The sequence below is a fragment of the Panthera tigris genome, chromosome F3, assembly GCF_018350195.1.
Source record: "Panthera tigris isolate Pti1 chromosome F3, P.tigris_Pti1_mat1.1, whole genome shotgun sequence".
Lineage (NCBI taxonomy): Eukaryota > Metazoa > Chordata > Mammalia > Carnivora > Felidae > Panthera > Panthera tigris.
This window is the reverse complement of record NC_056678.1, coordinates 62,614,703-62,630,576: the sequence shown is the minus strand read 5'-3', so window position 1 is coordinate 62,630,576 and position 15,874 is coordinate 62,614,703. Positions and strand designations below refer to the sequence as shown.

The 15,874-nt window shown below is 40.8% G+C and overlaps 1 long non-coding RNA gene across 3 annotated transcripts in view; it reads left to right on the top strand.

Moving 5' to 3' along the window:
* The window catches only part of LOC122235964, a 31,151-nt gene extending 20,453 nt beyond the window's left edge, over positions 1-10,698 (top strand). For all 3 annotated transcript variants that reach the window (XR_006214131.1, XR_006214129.1, XR_006214130.1), the window contains one exon: positions 10,151-10,698. This is a non-coding gene — a long non-coding RNA (uncharacterized LOC122235964). The remainder of the gene's footprint in view (positions 1-10,150) is intronic.
* Positions 10,699-15,874: the final 5,176 nt, after the last annotated feature.

The window sequence follows — 15,874 nt, the reverse complement described above, 5'->3', positions numbered from 1 at the left end:
GGAGGTGCCAAGAGAGAAGGAGAGAGAGAATTCCAAGCAGGCTCTGTGCTGTCAGCTCAGAGTCTGACACACGAATCATGAGATCATGACCTGAACTGAAATTGAGTCAGATGCTTAACTTACCAAGGCATCCAGTTGCCCCTAGTTCTGTCATTTAATACGATGTATGACTTTGTTCATTAATTTGTCGTATTCCCTGGTTTCCTCATCTGTGAAAAGGACTAATAGTGTATGTTCATCATAGGACTTCTAATAGAATTGAATGAAAGAAGAAATGAAAAGTGTGCATAGTAGATATTCAGTAGAAGTTAGTTCCTGGTTTCCAGCAAAGATGGAGTAGCAGGAACTGGATTTACTCTTCTATATGAAACAATGTAAAAATCAGACAAAATTCATGAAATGATTTTTTTGTTCCATTGGACATCAGACAGATAGGATAGCAGTCCCTGAGAGAGCAGAAACAAGCCAGAGATCTTTATTATTGCCAAGCTTACTGCTGGAAAGAGTTTGCAGGCCACATCATAGGAATGGGCAGACAGGCAGTGGATTCCCTGAGTTGAGGAGACAGAGCTAGAAGTCCAGTAAAACAAGGCAGCTAGGATCAGCAAGGAGGAGTACCAAATTCAAGAAGCTCAATGAATCCCAAGCAAAAGAAACACGAATAGAATGACTCCAAAGTATACAAAATCTAACTGCTAAAAAAAAAAAAAAAAAAGTAATAAAGAAAGAGAGAAGACAACATTTACCAATATCAGAAATAACAGAGGGGACATCACTACAGACTCGATAGATAGTAAAAAGCTAATAGAGTATTATAAATAAGTTTACACCGACAACCTGACAAACTAGATGAAAAAGACAAATTCCTTGAAAGACATAAAATGCCAAAGATCATTCAAAGACATTGATCAACTAAATACCCTCATACAGATGACACGAACAGAATTTGTAGTTTAAACCTTCCCACACAGTAAACTGGGCAATTCTACCAAACATTTGGGGAGCAACTAATACCAATTTTACAGAAACTCTCCCAGAAAATTGAAAAGGAGGCATTATTTTTATGAGGTTAGCCTAACCTGGATACCACAACCAGAAAAAGACATTACAAGAAAAATGAATACTATAGAACAACATTCTTTAAAAAATTTTTTTTAAATTGTTTATTCCTTTTTTGAGAGAGAGAGAGGCACAGAGCCTGAGCAGGGGAGGGGCAGAGAGAGAGGGAGACACAGAATCTGAAGCAGGCTCCAGGCTCCAAGCTGTCAGCACAGAGCCTGACGTGGGGCTCGAACTCCCGGAGTGTGAGATCCTGGCCTGAGCTGAAGTTGGACACCTAACTGACTGAGCCACCCAGGTGCCCCAACATTCTTCGTGATCATAAATGTAAAGGTCTAGCTTATCAAATATATCAAATATATAAAAAGGATAATTCATTATGACCAAATGTGGTTTTCCCAAGAATGGAAGGGTGATTAACATTGGAAAATAAATCAATGTGAATCATCATATTAACAGACGAATAAAGAAAAGTATATAATTAGCTCCCTCGATAAAGAAAAAGGATGACAAAATCCAAAATTCCTTCTTGGTAAAATCTGTTAGCAAACCAAGACTGAGAGGGAACTTATTCAGTCTCATAAAGGATAGCTATGAAAAGCTGATAGCTAGCAATCGTGCTTAATTGTGAAAGATTGAATTCTTTCTCATAAGATCACAGACCAAGCAAAGATGTCTACCTTCACCACTTATATTCAGTATTTAGATTAAATTGAAGTTTTAAAAAGTGGCAAAACCATTCTTGGTGATAATACAGAGCAATTGAAACTTTTAGGCCTTGCTGCTGGAAATGTAAAATTGTGTAACCATTTTGGAAAAGAGTTTGGCAATTTCTCATAAAATTTAGCATATACTTACATAAGACCCAGCAATTCTACTCCTAGGTATTTAACCAAAAGGAATGAAAGCATGTACCCAGAAATAAAAAAGCCAAAACATTGTTACATACAATGACGTGAATAAATCTTCAGACATGATACTGGTGAAGGAAGCCAGTTACAAAAGACAAAATGATTCTATATATTTAAAATATCAGGACAGATGCAATTACTCTGTAGTGACAGAGAGTAGATAAGTGGTTGCCCAGGTTGAGAGGTGTGGATGAAGACTGATGGCAAAAAGGAATGAGGGAACTTTCTGGGGGAGATAGAGGTGATTATATGTTGCATGCATTTGTCAAAATCAACAACCTGGAGACATCAACTGTGAATTTTAAAGTATATAGATTATACCTCAGTAAAGTTGATTGAAAAAATAACGAATTTCAACTTGTCAAAAAGATTCAGGAGGCTTCTGCTTCCACCATGAAGGATTGAATTCTACGGGAATCGCCCTTCTCCCTTAAAAACCTGGAAGACTGAACAAAATATATAAAGCGACTGTTTTCAGACATTGGACAGACAATGCACATTTGTGATCCCTCTGAGATAAGATACAAACAAGGTGAGCTCTGTACCTGCCCTAAATTAGTGCCTAGAAGAAGTTTCCAGGCTGTGGTGCAGGAAGGGGCAACCAAGACAGAGCCCAACTGTCCCTTTGAGTTGAGCATCCAGACAATGGGGTTTGGGCAGGCTGCAGAGGGTGAAGGTACAGAACAGAGTACCAAACAGGACGTAAATACACGGGAGGGGGTAGGAGGTCCAGAGATCTGCAGAGGGGTCCCTTCGAGTCTTTGGCAGAGTATTGATCTACTTATGCAAGGATAAAATGTCCAACAAAACTGTGGATTAACAAATAAAATGAGGTATATTCATATAAAAAGAACTACCAACACATGAAACAGCATAGATTAATCGCAAAAATATTATGCTAAGAGAAAGATGCCCATAGAAAAGACTAAATCTGGGTGATTTCACTTATAGAACATTCTAGGAAACATAGACAATGTGATAGAAAGCAGACAGAGGCTGCTTGGAGCCAGGGTGGGGAGCACAGATTGACTTGAAAGGACAAGAGAAAAGTTTTTGGGGGGTCCTGGAGATGTTCTAATCTTATAAAAAATATTGATTGATTGATTTAAAAAGAGAGCGGGGGAGGGGCAGAGAGAGAGGGAGAAAGAGAATCCCAAGCAGCCTCTGTGCTGTCCCTATGGATCCTGACACAGGGCTCGATCCCACGAACTGTGAGACCATGACCTGAGTTGAAATCAAGAGTCAGATGCTTAACTGCCAGCGTCCCAAGATGTTCTAATCCTGACTGTGATGCGTTTGCATAAATACTTCATTCATCAGAACTCCTCAAACTGTATACTCAACATAGGTGAATTTTATTGGCTGAACATTCAAGTAAAGCTGATTTTTCCAAGAAGAAGAAGAAGAAGAAGAAGAAGAAGAAGAAAGCCACAAGAATCCTTCTGAAAAGGCTCTACGGACCAACTGTGTTTGGAGGTGGTTTAGGCATCTTAATTTTCTGTCCTGAAAATTAAGAGGGAAAGGATCCAGCATCTATGCTGTCTTTCCTGTACAAACTGTATTTTTAGGACACTGAAAGAGTAGATGGAGGAGAGGTTTTCTAGAAGGTTTGCAGCTACTTGCTCAGAAGGAACGAGAGCAGTAAGAAAACAATTGCTTTTAAGTCTCTGTTGAAGTCACAAATCTAGGCAACAGTCCTCAGTGGTTCTAAAACCTTGGCTGGAAGGTCGAGGGGGGACTTCATAATGGAGGCATCAGCTGACACACTTTGAAACCATGGTTTAATCTTAGAGCTGCTAAACAGGGAAAAGCAAACCATTTATTCATCATGAATACGCTGAAAAAAATTCACTTGCCTCAAATATTCTGAACTCAAACCCAATCAAACCTCTAGGTCTGACTGACAATTCATAGCAATGTGAAGAAATGAACCAACAGCTAGAGAACACCAAATCCAGAATGTGGGTCTTTCTAAAGAATTATCTGTTTCGTTTTGTTTTTCTGAAAAGCGTATAGCAAGGGGAGAAAAAATCAAGAAAGGGCCGCTTCTAACAAAATCATCTTAAGGGAAATAACAACCGAGGCGATGTGTGGACTTCTTTAGATCCTGATTCCCACCAACCAGCTGTGAGAAGCCCCTGTGGGACAAGCAGGAAATGTGAACAGAAAATGGGTATTAGAAGAGTTAAGGGGTTTTGCTGATTTGACTGGTTGTGATAATGGCTTGGCTCTTATGTTAATAAAGTCCTTATCAGTTCGAGGTGCATATTGAAGGCTTTACAGATGAAAAGACATGAGACAATATTTTGTATCTGTTCTAAAATACACCAGTAAAAATAAAATCCTAAAACTAGTGCCTAAGTGTGTGCATATGTGGGAAGAGTGGACACGAAAGTGGCAAAAATGCTGCTAATTATTGAAGCTGGGATGTGGGCACGAAAGGGTTTATTAGATGAGTCTTTCTAATTATGAACATGTTTTAAAATTTCCATAACAAGTAGTTACAATTTTTTTTTTTGAGGCAGCCAGATTGAGGGGAAGACTGACTATATTCAAAGGAGTGATAGGTACACTTTTAGCTGAGTTTTATTTTTATTTTATTTATTTATTTATTTATTTTTTAACGTTTATTTATTTTTGAGACAGAGAGAGACAGAGCATGAACGGGGGAGGGTCAGAGAGAGAAGGAGACACAGAATCTGAAACAGGCTCCAGGCTCCGAATAGTCAGCACAGAGCCCGACGCAGGGCTCGAACTCATGGACCGTGAGATCATGACCTGAGCCGAAGTCGGACGCTTAACGACGGAGCCACCCAGGCGCCCCTTAGCTGAGTTTTAAACAGCAATAACGGAAATCAGAAAACCGTGGGATATCTTCAATATCCTGAAAGAGAACATTATCAATCTGAAATTCTTTTTTTTTTTTTTAAGAGAGAGGGCACAAGTGAGCTGGGGATAGAGAGAGAGAGAGAGAGAGAGAGAGAGGCGGGGCTCACCTGGGTCTCGTGTTTTTACTCAAAGCGGGGATCGTGCTCACCCGATGTGGGACTCGAACTCACCAACTGTGAGATCATGACCTGAGCCAAAGTCAGATGCTTAACGACTGAGCCACCCAGGCACCCTCAGCCTAAAATTCTATACACAGTAAAAGATATTTTCAGATGAACAAAACAGAGAATTTGTTCTGCACTAAATAAGATTCTAAAGGATGTACTTGAGGCAGAAGGAAATGTTCCTAGATGTAGGGCCAAGATTCAGGAAGGAATGAAGGGCAGAGTATGAATATGTGGGTACATCTAAATGAATACAGGCTCTATAAACCTGAGATTCGGAAAATAAGATATGTAATGCACAGTAGTAAAGTATGGGGCTTTCAAAGGAGGAGGGTGGTGACATGTCCTGAGTTTCTTCCATCGTCCAAGAGAAGAATAAAAACACTTATTAACATTACATACCTGTAAACTAAGATTCATGTTACCATGTCTGGGATAACTACTAAAAGGATTAAATAAGAGAGTATGATTTACAAACTGGTACAGGATAAGAATGCCAGTGGAAAAAACAGTCTAAAAAGGGAGAGAGAAAGATGGGGAAAGAAGAATGTATAAAATAAGGTGGAAATTTAAGTCCAAACATATATCAGGAATTGTGGATACAAATGACTAAATGCTCTAATTAAAAGACTGAGTTTTGTTTTTTTTTTTTTTTTTAAAGAACGCTACTGGCACCGAAATGGTTATAAATCTAAATACAAATGGAAATGAGGAAATCATGTGAAATTTCTCTATTAAATTAAATGATGGTTACTGAGATGATCCAAATATTTTCATATTGTTCCCCCGAACATGAACTTGATATTTATAAGGTGAAAATTGAAATAGGTATAAGAAAAAAACAGACACCCAGAATCACAGTGGAAAAGGTTAATTCGCCTGTATCAGTAATTAACAGAATCAGTTAAGAATCAATAAGGACATGGGCCATTGGAACAACGCAGTGGTAAACTTCACCTTATGAACATATAGAGAAAATCACCTTGCTGTTAAGAAAGGTTCCCTGGGGTGCCTGGGTGGCCCAGTGAGTAAAGCATCTGACTCTTGATTTTGGCTCAGGTCATGATCTTTTCGTCCGTGGGATTGAGCCCCACGTCAGGCTCTGTGCTGTCACTGCAAAGCCTGCCTGGGATTCTCTCTCTCCTTCTCTCTTTGCCCCTCCCCCAGTGGCTCGCGCTCTCTGTCTCAAAATAAATAAACACATAGAGACATCTTTTTTTTTTTTTTTTTTTTTTTTAAAGAAAGTTTCCTGGAAGCTGTCACAAGGTACTTCTGCTCATACCTGACTTGTTGACTTGAACTTGAGCTAGCTTCAAAAAAGACTGGGCAATGTGGCTTTTGTTTGTTTGTTTGTTTGTTTTTTGAATGTTCACCACACTTAGTATGTGACAGGCTACAATCAAATAAGCACTGCTTGGGGCAAACGTTGTTCTAAATGCAAATGCAAAGCCTGAAATCACTGGCAGTGCTCTCTTATAAGGTGGTTTATCCAGATGGTCAGAATATGTTAATATGATGTTTTTTAGATGATATTTGAAACAAGGCACCATCACATGCATGCATGCGTTCTTACAGAGAAGTTCAAAATCCCCCCATGTGTTTATGGACACCAGTCTGGAAACACCTGGGTCAGGGAATGAGGCTCACACACAGATTTTCAAGATACGGCCCCGGCCTCGTGTCCCGCTCTCCCACATCATCTCCTGTGCTGTTGGCATTTCTGCAAAGACTACATGAATTCCTGAGGCTCCAGGTCTCTTGCTGGCCCTTTTCTCCCTCCCTTGGCTCTTTGGAGGAATAGGAGCTTGCCAATGGGACAGACGGGCACCCTTATCACCCCAGAGGGAGCTGGGCACACTTTTCTCTCTGCTCCCTTAACGTATGTAAAACATATAGTACATTCGACATTATTATTACCACTATGTTATTATTATCACAACCCCCAACAGGGACCGTTATTGCACTGCAATTTTTTAAAACGTCAGTATCCTCTAGCTATTTATTTCTTTGTCTGTCTCTCCCACCGGTGTGCATACTCCTTGAGAGCAGAGACTTGAAAAAAGTTCTTGGTCTCTTCAGCAGGTAAGTGTTCAGTGCGTGTTTGCTGAATTAAAACTTCCTTAGGAAAAAAATACTCAGCAAGTTAAATAATCTTCCCTGGAAACTTACACAACTCAACCTTCAAATTTTCCTGTTAATTAATAACCAAGAGGATGTTGGGGCTTCTCTTACCACACTGAAAAGGGGAGAGTGGTTTTTTGTAAGAGAACGCCAAATGTCTTACTAACATTTCAAGTGGGGAAGACTGTAGCCTACGGGACACATCCGTGCTTGTCATGGTTATCTCATATTATTGAAACTTGACTCCTTTTCCCCTTTTGTCTCCACAGCTGGCTCATTCTCGATTTATAGATGAGCTTCTTGTCTTTTGTCTTCCCGTGTTATGTTGGAACATTCTGTGAGCTTGTTGGCCTTCCAAGCACCAGCAGCCTTCACCAGGGAGGAAGGGGTACACTGAGGTGCCTAGGACGTGTTTCTTTGGTGGGGATGGGGTGTGCTAGGAGAGTGGGCTGGCCAAACACCTCTTTGTTTCTGGTGACGAGGCTTCAGCCTTCATCACACAGTGATAAGGGCAGCAGCCACCCTTATCAAGGAAAAAGTACACAGAGTTATTGGACCAACACGCTCCTAATCTCCCCATCTGTTTCACGGGTAACTTTACATGGCGTGTGGCTCTCCATAGTGACATAATCCTGTAATATCCACCCCGCCTTCAAAACTAAACATCTACCTCTCCTCGGGTGCTCTGAGCGTTCAAGAGGGACTGTATTAGTCTCCAGTCCTGCCATAGCAAAGTGGGCAGTTTAAAACAACAGAAATGTATTCCCTCCTAGCTCTGGAGGCTACAAGTCTGAAATCAAGGTGTAGACAGGACGTGTTGTCTCCTATGCTTCTGGAGGAGGAGTCTCCCAGCTTCCGGTAGCTCTGGACTTGACTTGTGGCAGCATGCTGCTGCTCTCCGCCTCCACCCTCTCCTGGCTGTCTCCTTTCTGTGTCTGTTTTTATGTCTGTTCTTGTCTTTTTGTATTCTTTTTTAAAGGGCTACTTATTTTTGAGACAGAGAGAGACAGAGCGTGAGCAGGGCAGGGGTAGAGAGAGAGGGAGACACAGAACCCGAAGCAGGCTCCAGGCTTCGAGCTGTCAGCACAGAGCCCTATACCCGGGGCTCGAACTCACAGAGTGTGAGATCATGACCTGAGCCAAAGCCGGACACTTGACTGACTGAGCCACCCCGGTGCCCCAATGTTTGTTCTTGTCTTAAAAGGACTCTGGTCACAATGGATTAGGGCCCACCTGATTCTGTATGAACTCATCATTTTAAATTGTTTACGTCTGCAGAGGCCATATTTTGAAGTAAGGTCACATTCACAGGGACCAGGGAAATCCTATGGAACCCTTTCTTTTGAGTTCCCTTAATTTTTTAGTTCTAATTTTTGCAAATAGATAATTTGTATATGTATAGTTTTAAAATGTTTATTTATTTATTTTTGAGAGAGAGATAGAGAGGCAGAGAGATAGAGACAGAGAATCCCAAGCAGGACCTGTGTTGTCACTGCAGAGCCTGATGTGGGGCTCGAACTCATGAATGGTGAGATCATGAGCTGAGCTGAAATCAAGAGTCAGACGCTTAACCAACTGAGCCATCCAGGTGCCCTGTATGTTTTTTAAAACAAAGGCATTGCTGTCATTAAAAAATTTTTGTTTAATGTTTCTTTTTGAAGGAGAGAGAGACAAAGTGTGAGCGAGGGAGGGGCAGAGAGAGAGGGAGACAGAATCCAAAGCAGGCTGTAGCCTCCCAGCTGTCAGCACAGAGCCTGATGCAGGGCTTGAACTCATGAGCTGTGAGATCATGACCTGAGCCAAAGTCAGATGCTTAACCGACTGAGCCACCAAGGCCCCCCCCCCCCAAAATTGCTGTAATACTAACATTTACTATATTCACTAATAGGAGTTATGCTATTTTAATGACCCAACATATCCTGTTAATCTATTAAAAATTTTTTTTTACATTTATTTATTTTTGAGAGACAGAGTGAGACAGAGCACAAGCAGGGGAGGGGCAGGGAGAGGAGACACAGCATCCGAAGCAGGCTCCAGGCTCTGAGCTGTCAGCACAGAGCCCGACGCGGGGCTCGAACTCCTGAGCCAGGAGATCGTAACCTGAGCTGAAGTCAGACGCTTAACCGCTTAACTGACCGAGCCACCCAGGCGCCCCAGTCTACCTTGTCCCCATTACTGATTCCTCTTTTCCCCTTGAACTGCTTATCCATTACTAAACCCTCTGTACCCATCCGTTAGAATACCTCTTGCTTCCATTTCTTCCTTAATACTCACTGCCATCATGCTTTTGACTCCTAAACCATGATAACGGACTCCTAACTGATTTCCCAACCTTGGTCTCTCCTCATACCGTTGGATTAGTACTCATGTAACCCCATTGTTTAAAACTTTTCTAGAATATGTCTTTGATGAATGAGAGAAATGCTTTAACTTGGGAGAACTGGAAGCTTGACATGGACACAACTCTATAGCGTGGGTGATAGAAGGGTTCATGTTCTGTATGTCTTACCAATATGGCATCAGGACACATAATATCCACAGCAAGGAGCACAATGATCTCCAACATGCCCAATCATCCAAGAGAAGTCAGATTTTGTCACTCACTACTTACAAACAGAGATAATAGAACCAGTATAACTTAGATATTGAATATTGATATAAAAGAGATTTTTGTAATAATATTTAATATTTGGTAGGTATGAAATGAAGATCTACTTTGTGCAGAAAATTTGGAAAATTTTGTTGGTAAAATAGTGGAAAAACGTTCTGTGGGCTCATCAACCTATTAACATTTTGAAATGCTTCTGTCTAGTCTTTAAGGAGGAAAAGTGTCTAATGAGGGCGGTTTAATGAATGTCTAATGAATGTGTAGTCTCTCTCCAGGCCACCACAGACCTCCTTACCCCTCTTATTATCCCTACCTCTTCAGTCTCGAACTATTTTAACTTAGCCAATCATGCTTATTCCATGTTCAATGTTTTCCACACGTTCTTTTCTCATGTCTAGGAGCTGAGTTGAGGCTTCTTCTCCCCAAACCAAGCTTCAGAGGAATTGGGGTCTTGAGGATTTTCCAAAGCATCTTGAATCTTATGGCACCACCTGCTGGAGAGAAAGGAAGTAAGGCGATTGCAAACCAGCAGCACCCGGGAACCTTCCCCGAGGAGATCTTCAAGAGTGGGGGGCAAGAGCACGAGAGAGGACGGTTCTGGCCACTCTCCATGGAGACCCACAGGCATCTCTGAACATTCTGACCTGCCTTCTTGCTTCTAGGAAGACGAGTTCAACTTTGAACTCAACTACCCTGTGCAGAGAGGCTGATGTCCCTCTTTGTATGATCCCATCTGACCTCGTCCCTGAAATGGACAAATTAAAGACATCCTTGGCTTCCAAGATCCATTCAACTTCCCCTTCATTAAGAAGAGAAACCTGGGAATGGCTTCGCGGATGCAAACAATTGAACTGGAAGCTCCCCGAGGAGAGTGGAAACGACCACGGAAGAGTATCAGTGTCTCCTCACATGCAGAAGACCGACATTCCTTTCAGGCTCTTCCCTGTACGTCTCTCCCTCTACTCCCATCCCCTCCTCATTTCCACCATCTTTGCACTGGATGGCGGTTCACAGGCTGGGTTATTTATCCAAAGAGGTTACTGTTTGAGAAGCTAGAGTCCTTTCTTGAGATTTGGCGCTTCTTGCCCTCACATCCACTCCCTTCTTAAGGAGCCCCAGAGCCAGGGATTCTGTTCCTGCCCATGGCCGCCCATTCTGAAATTCTGTCACTGCCACTATCAAGAAGTTTCCTCCACATCAACTGTCATTTTTTGCGGGTTAGTTCAACACACATGCACTGAGAGTTACGCTGTGCTCAGTAGTTGGAGAGCTGTGGAGAAGGTAAAAATAATTCTTGCTTCGAGGAAGTGAAAAGCAGGTTGAGGGGAACTAGTGGGTAGAAAGATGAAGAGATTCCAAAATTGAGTTTGTTCCCCTTTTTAAGGTATTCTCTGTACAAAAACAGGTCACATGTTTGGGAAAATTATGACCAGAGAGAAATGACTTCAATAAAAGGCCATCTGTTCTGGAATCAGCAGAAGCATCTGAGTTAATGTGGGGACCATTTGTAATTAAAACCAAGAAAAGAAGAAGTCAGATTTACTTTTAACACAATGAGGTCAGGGTTACTATTTTGCAAGTAGAGCTAAGGACTTTTTGTTTTTACAAGGAATGTATAGGTTGATCTATATGATCATTGGGAGAAAATTAAGTTCTGAGGCACCAAGTGTGTTAACATTTTAGGTGAATTAGGGGGGAAATACGATGGAGGGGTGCCTTGAAGCTGAAGCACCTGTTTTTCTCTCCAGGCTCTGTCCCACCTGCCCCGTGCCCCGGCCCACCTGCCCACCCACATGCCCTAATCCATTTTCTACTTCCTTTTTCCATCCCTAAGACCAAGGCACATCCTTTCCTGATTCCAAATTCAGCAAAATTTGGACCAAAAAGAACGTCTTGGAGATTGAACTGATGTCTGAGGTGGCAGAATTTTCAAGACACAAGAAGGGTTTGGGGTGAGGCTTGGTTATTCCCTCAGGTGTAGGGTGTAAAGGTGGGGAGGTTTGAAGAAGAGACTCAAGGGCATTAACACACTCAGCAAAGGAGAGGGCTTCCACTTGGAAACACCTGAATCTTTAGGGCATGTGCCCTCATGGTCAAGGAGTACTTAGTGATCAGTGACGATGACGGTGATGATATATATCCGGTCCCTATTTGGCCTTCAGACAGTTCGTGAATCATCCTATATAGAACTTTTTTTTTTTTTTAACTTGTTTTAAATTTACATCCAAATTGGTTAGCATATAGTGCAACAATGATTTCAGGAGTAGATTCCTTAGAGCCCCTTCCCCATTGAGCCCATCCCCCCTTCCACAACCCCTCCCTTAACCCTCAGTTTGTTCTCCAGATTTATGAGTCTCTTCTGTTTTGTCCCCCTTCCTGTTTTTATATTATTTTTGTTTCCCTTCCCTTATGTTAATCTGTTTTGTCTCTTAAAGTCTTCATATGAGTGAAGTCATATGATTTTTGTCTTTCTCTGACTGATTTCACTTAGCATAATACCCTCCAGTTCCATCCACGTCGTTGCAAATGGCAAGATTTCATTCTTTTTGATTGCACAGTAATACTCCATTGTGTGTGTGTGTGTGTGTGTGTGTGTGTGTGTGTGTGTATCACATTTTATTTATCCATTCATCCATCGATGGACATCACTTGGGCTCTTTCCATCCTTTGGCTACTGTTGATAGTGCTGCTATAAACATGGGGGTGCATGTGCCCCTTCGAAACAGCACACCTGTATCCCTTGGATAAAAGCCTAGTAGTGCAATTGCTGAGTCATAGGGCAGTTCTATTTTTAGTTTTCTGAAGAACCTCCGTACTGTTCTCCAGAGTGGCTGCACCAGCTTGCATTCCACCAACAATACAAAAGAGATCCTCTTTCTCTGAATCCTCGCCAACATCTGTTGTTGCCTGAGTTGTTAATGTGAGCCATTCTGACAGGTGTGAGGTGGTATCTCATTGTGGTTTTGATTTGTATTTCCCTGATGATGAGTGATGTGGAGAATTTTTTCATGTGTTGGTTGGCCATCTGGATGTCTTCTTTGGAGAAGTGTCTATTCATGTCTTTTTCCCATTTCTTCACTGTATTGTTTTTGGGTGTTGTGTTTGAAAAGTTCTTTATAGATATTGGATACTAACCCTTTATCTGATATGTCATTTGCAAATATCTTCTCCCATTCTGTCAGTTGCCTTTTAGTTTTGCTGATTGTTTCCTTCTCTGTGCAGAAGCTTTTTATTTTGAAGAGGTCCCAGTAATTCATTTTTGCTTTTGTTTCCCTTGCCTCCGGAGACGTGTTGAGTAAGAAGTTGCTGCGACCAAGATCAAAGAGGTTTTTGCCTGCTTTCTCCTCCAGGATTTTGATGGCTTCCTGTCTTACATTGAGGTCTTTCATCCATTTTGAGTTTATTTTTGTGTCTGGTGTAAGAAAGTGGTCCGGGTTCATTCTTCTGCATGTCGCTGTCCAGTTTTCCCAGCACCACTTGCTGAAGAGACTGTCTTTATTCCACTGGATATTCTTTCCTGCTTTGTCGAAGATTAGTTGGCCATACATTTGTGGGTCCATTTCTGGGTTCTCTATTCTGTTCCATTGATCTGAGTGTCTATTCTTGTGCCAGTACCATACTGTCTTGATGATTACAGCTTTGTAGTATAGCTTGAAGTCTGGGATTGTGATGCCTCCTGCTTTGGTTTTCTTTTTCAAGATCGCTTTGGCTATTCAGGGTCTTTTCTGGTTCCATACAAATTTTAGGATTATTTGTTATAGCTCTGTGAAGAATGATGGTGTTATTTTGATAGGGATTGCATTGAATATGTAGATTGCTTTGGGTAGTATCGACGTTTTAACAATATTTGTTCTTCCTATCCAGAAGCATGGAATCTTTTTCCATTTTTTTTTTGTGTCTTCTTCAATTTCTTTCATAAGTTTTCTATAGTTTTCAGTGTATAGATTTTTCACCTCTTTGGTTAGATTTATTCCTGGGTATTTTACAGTTGTTTTGTGTGTGTGTGTGTGTGCAACTGTAAATGGGATCGATTCCTTGATTTCTCTTTCTGTCACTTCATTGTTGGTGTATAGGAATGCAACTGATTTCCGTGCATTGATTTTATATCCTGCAACTTTGCTGAATTCATGAATCAATTCTAGCAGGTTTTTGGTGGAATCTTTTGGGTTTTCCATATAGAGTATCATGTCATCTGCGAAGAGTGAAAGTGTGACCTCCTTCTGGCCGGTTTGGATGCCTTTTATTTCTTTGTGTTGTCTGAGTGCAGAGGCTAAGACTTCCAATACTGTGTTGAATAACAGTGGTGAGAGTGGACATCCCTGTCTTGTTCCTGACCTTAGGGGGAAAGCTCTCAATTTTTCCCCATTGAGGATGATATTAGCTTTGGGTTGTTCATATATGGCTTTTATGATCTCGAGGTATGCTCCTTCTATCCCTACTTTCTGGAGGGTTTTTTATCAAGAAAGGATGCTGTATTTTGTCCAATGCTTTCTCTGCATCTATTGAGAGGATCATATGGTTCTTGTCCTTTCTTTTATTGATGTGATGAATCACGTTAATTGTTTTGCAGATATTGAACCAACCCTGTGTCCCAGGTATAAATCCCACTTGGTTGTGGTGAATAATTTTTTTAATGTATTGTTGGATCTGGTTGGCTAATATCTTGTTGAGGATTTTTGCATCCATGTTCATCAGGGAAATTGGTCTATAGTTCTCCTTTTTAGTGGGGTCTGTGTCTGGTTTTGAAATCAGGGTAATGTTGGCTCTATAGAATGAGTTTGGAAGTTTTCCTTCCATTTCTATTTTTTGGAACAGCTTCAAGAGAATAGGTGTTAACTCTTCCCTTAAATGTTTGGTAGAATTCCCCTGGAAAGCCATCTGGCCCTGGACTCTTGTTTTTTGGCAGATTTTTGATTACTAATTCAATTTCCTTACCGGTTATGGGTCTGTTCAAATTTTCTATTTATTCCTGTTTCAGTTTTGGTAGTGTATATGTTTCTAGGAATTTGTCCATTTCTTCCAGATTGCCCATTTTATTGGCATATAATTACTCATAATATTCTCCTATTATTTTTTTTATTTCTGCTGTGTTGGTTGTGATCTCTTCTCTTCCATTTTTGATTTTATTTATTTGGGTCCTTTCCTTTTTCTTTTTGATCAAACTGGCTAGTGGTTTATCAATTTTGTTAATACTTTCAAAGAACCAGCTTCTGGTTTCACTGATCTGTTCTACTGTTTTGTTTTGTTTGTTTTGTTTTGATAGCATTACTTTCTGCTCTAATCTTTATTATTTCCTGTCTTCTGCTGGTTTTGGGTTTTATTTGCTGTTCTTTTTCCAGTTCCTTAAGGCGCAAGGTTAGATCTTTCTTCCTTCTTTAGGAAGGCCTGGATTGCTATATTCTTTCCTCTTATGACCACCTTTGCTGTGTCCCAGAAGTTTTGGGTTGTGGTGTTATCATTTTCATTGACTTCCATATACTTTTTAATTTCCTCTTTAACTGCTTGGTTAGCCCATTTATTCTTTAATCGGATGTTCTTCAGTCTCCAAGTATTTGTTACTTTTCCAATTTTTTTTCTTGTGGTTGATTTCGAGTTTCATAGTGTTGTGATCTGAAAATATGCACGGTATGATCTCGATCTTTTTGTATTTACTTAGGGCTGATTTGTGTCCCAGTATATGGTCTATTCTGGAGAACGTTCCAAGTGCACTGGAGAAGAATGTATATTCTGCTGCTTTAGGATGAAATGTTCTGAATATATCTGTTAAGTCCATCTGGTCCAGTGTGTCATTCAAAGCCATTGTTTCCTCGTTGATTTTTTGATTAGATGATCTGTCCATTGCTGTGAGCGGGGTGTTGAAGTCTCCTACTATTATGGTATTACTATCGATGAGTTTCTTTATGTTTGTGATTGATTTATATACTTGGCTGTTCCACATTTGGCACATAAATGTTTACAATTGTTAGGTCTTCTTGGTGGATAGACCCTTTGATTATGATATAATGCCCTTCTGCATCTCTTGATACAGTCTTTATTTTAAAGTCTAGATTGTCTGGTATAAGTATGGCTACTCCGGCGTTCTTTTGTTGACCATTAGCATGATAGATGTTTCTCCATCCCCT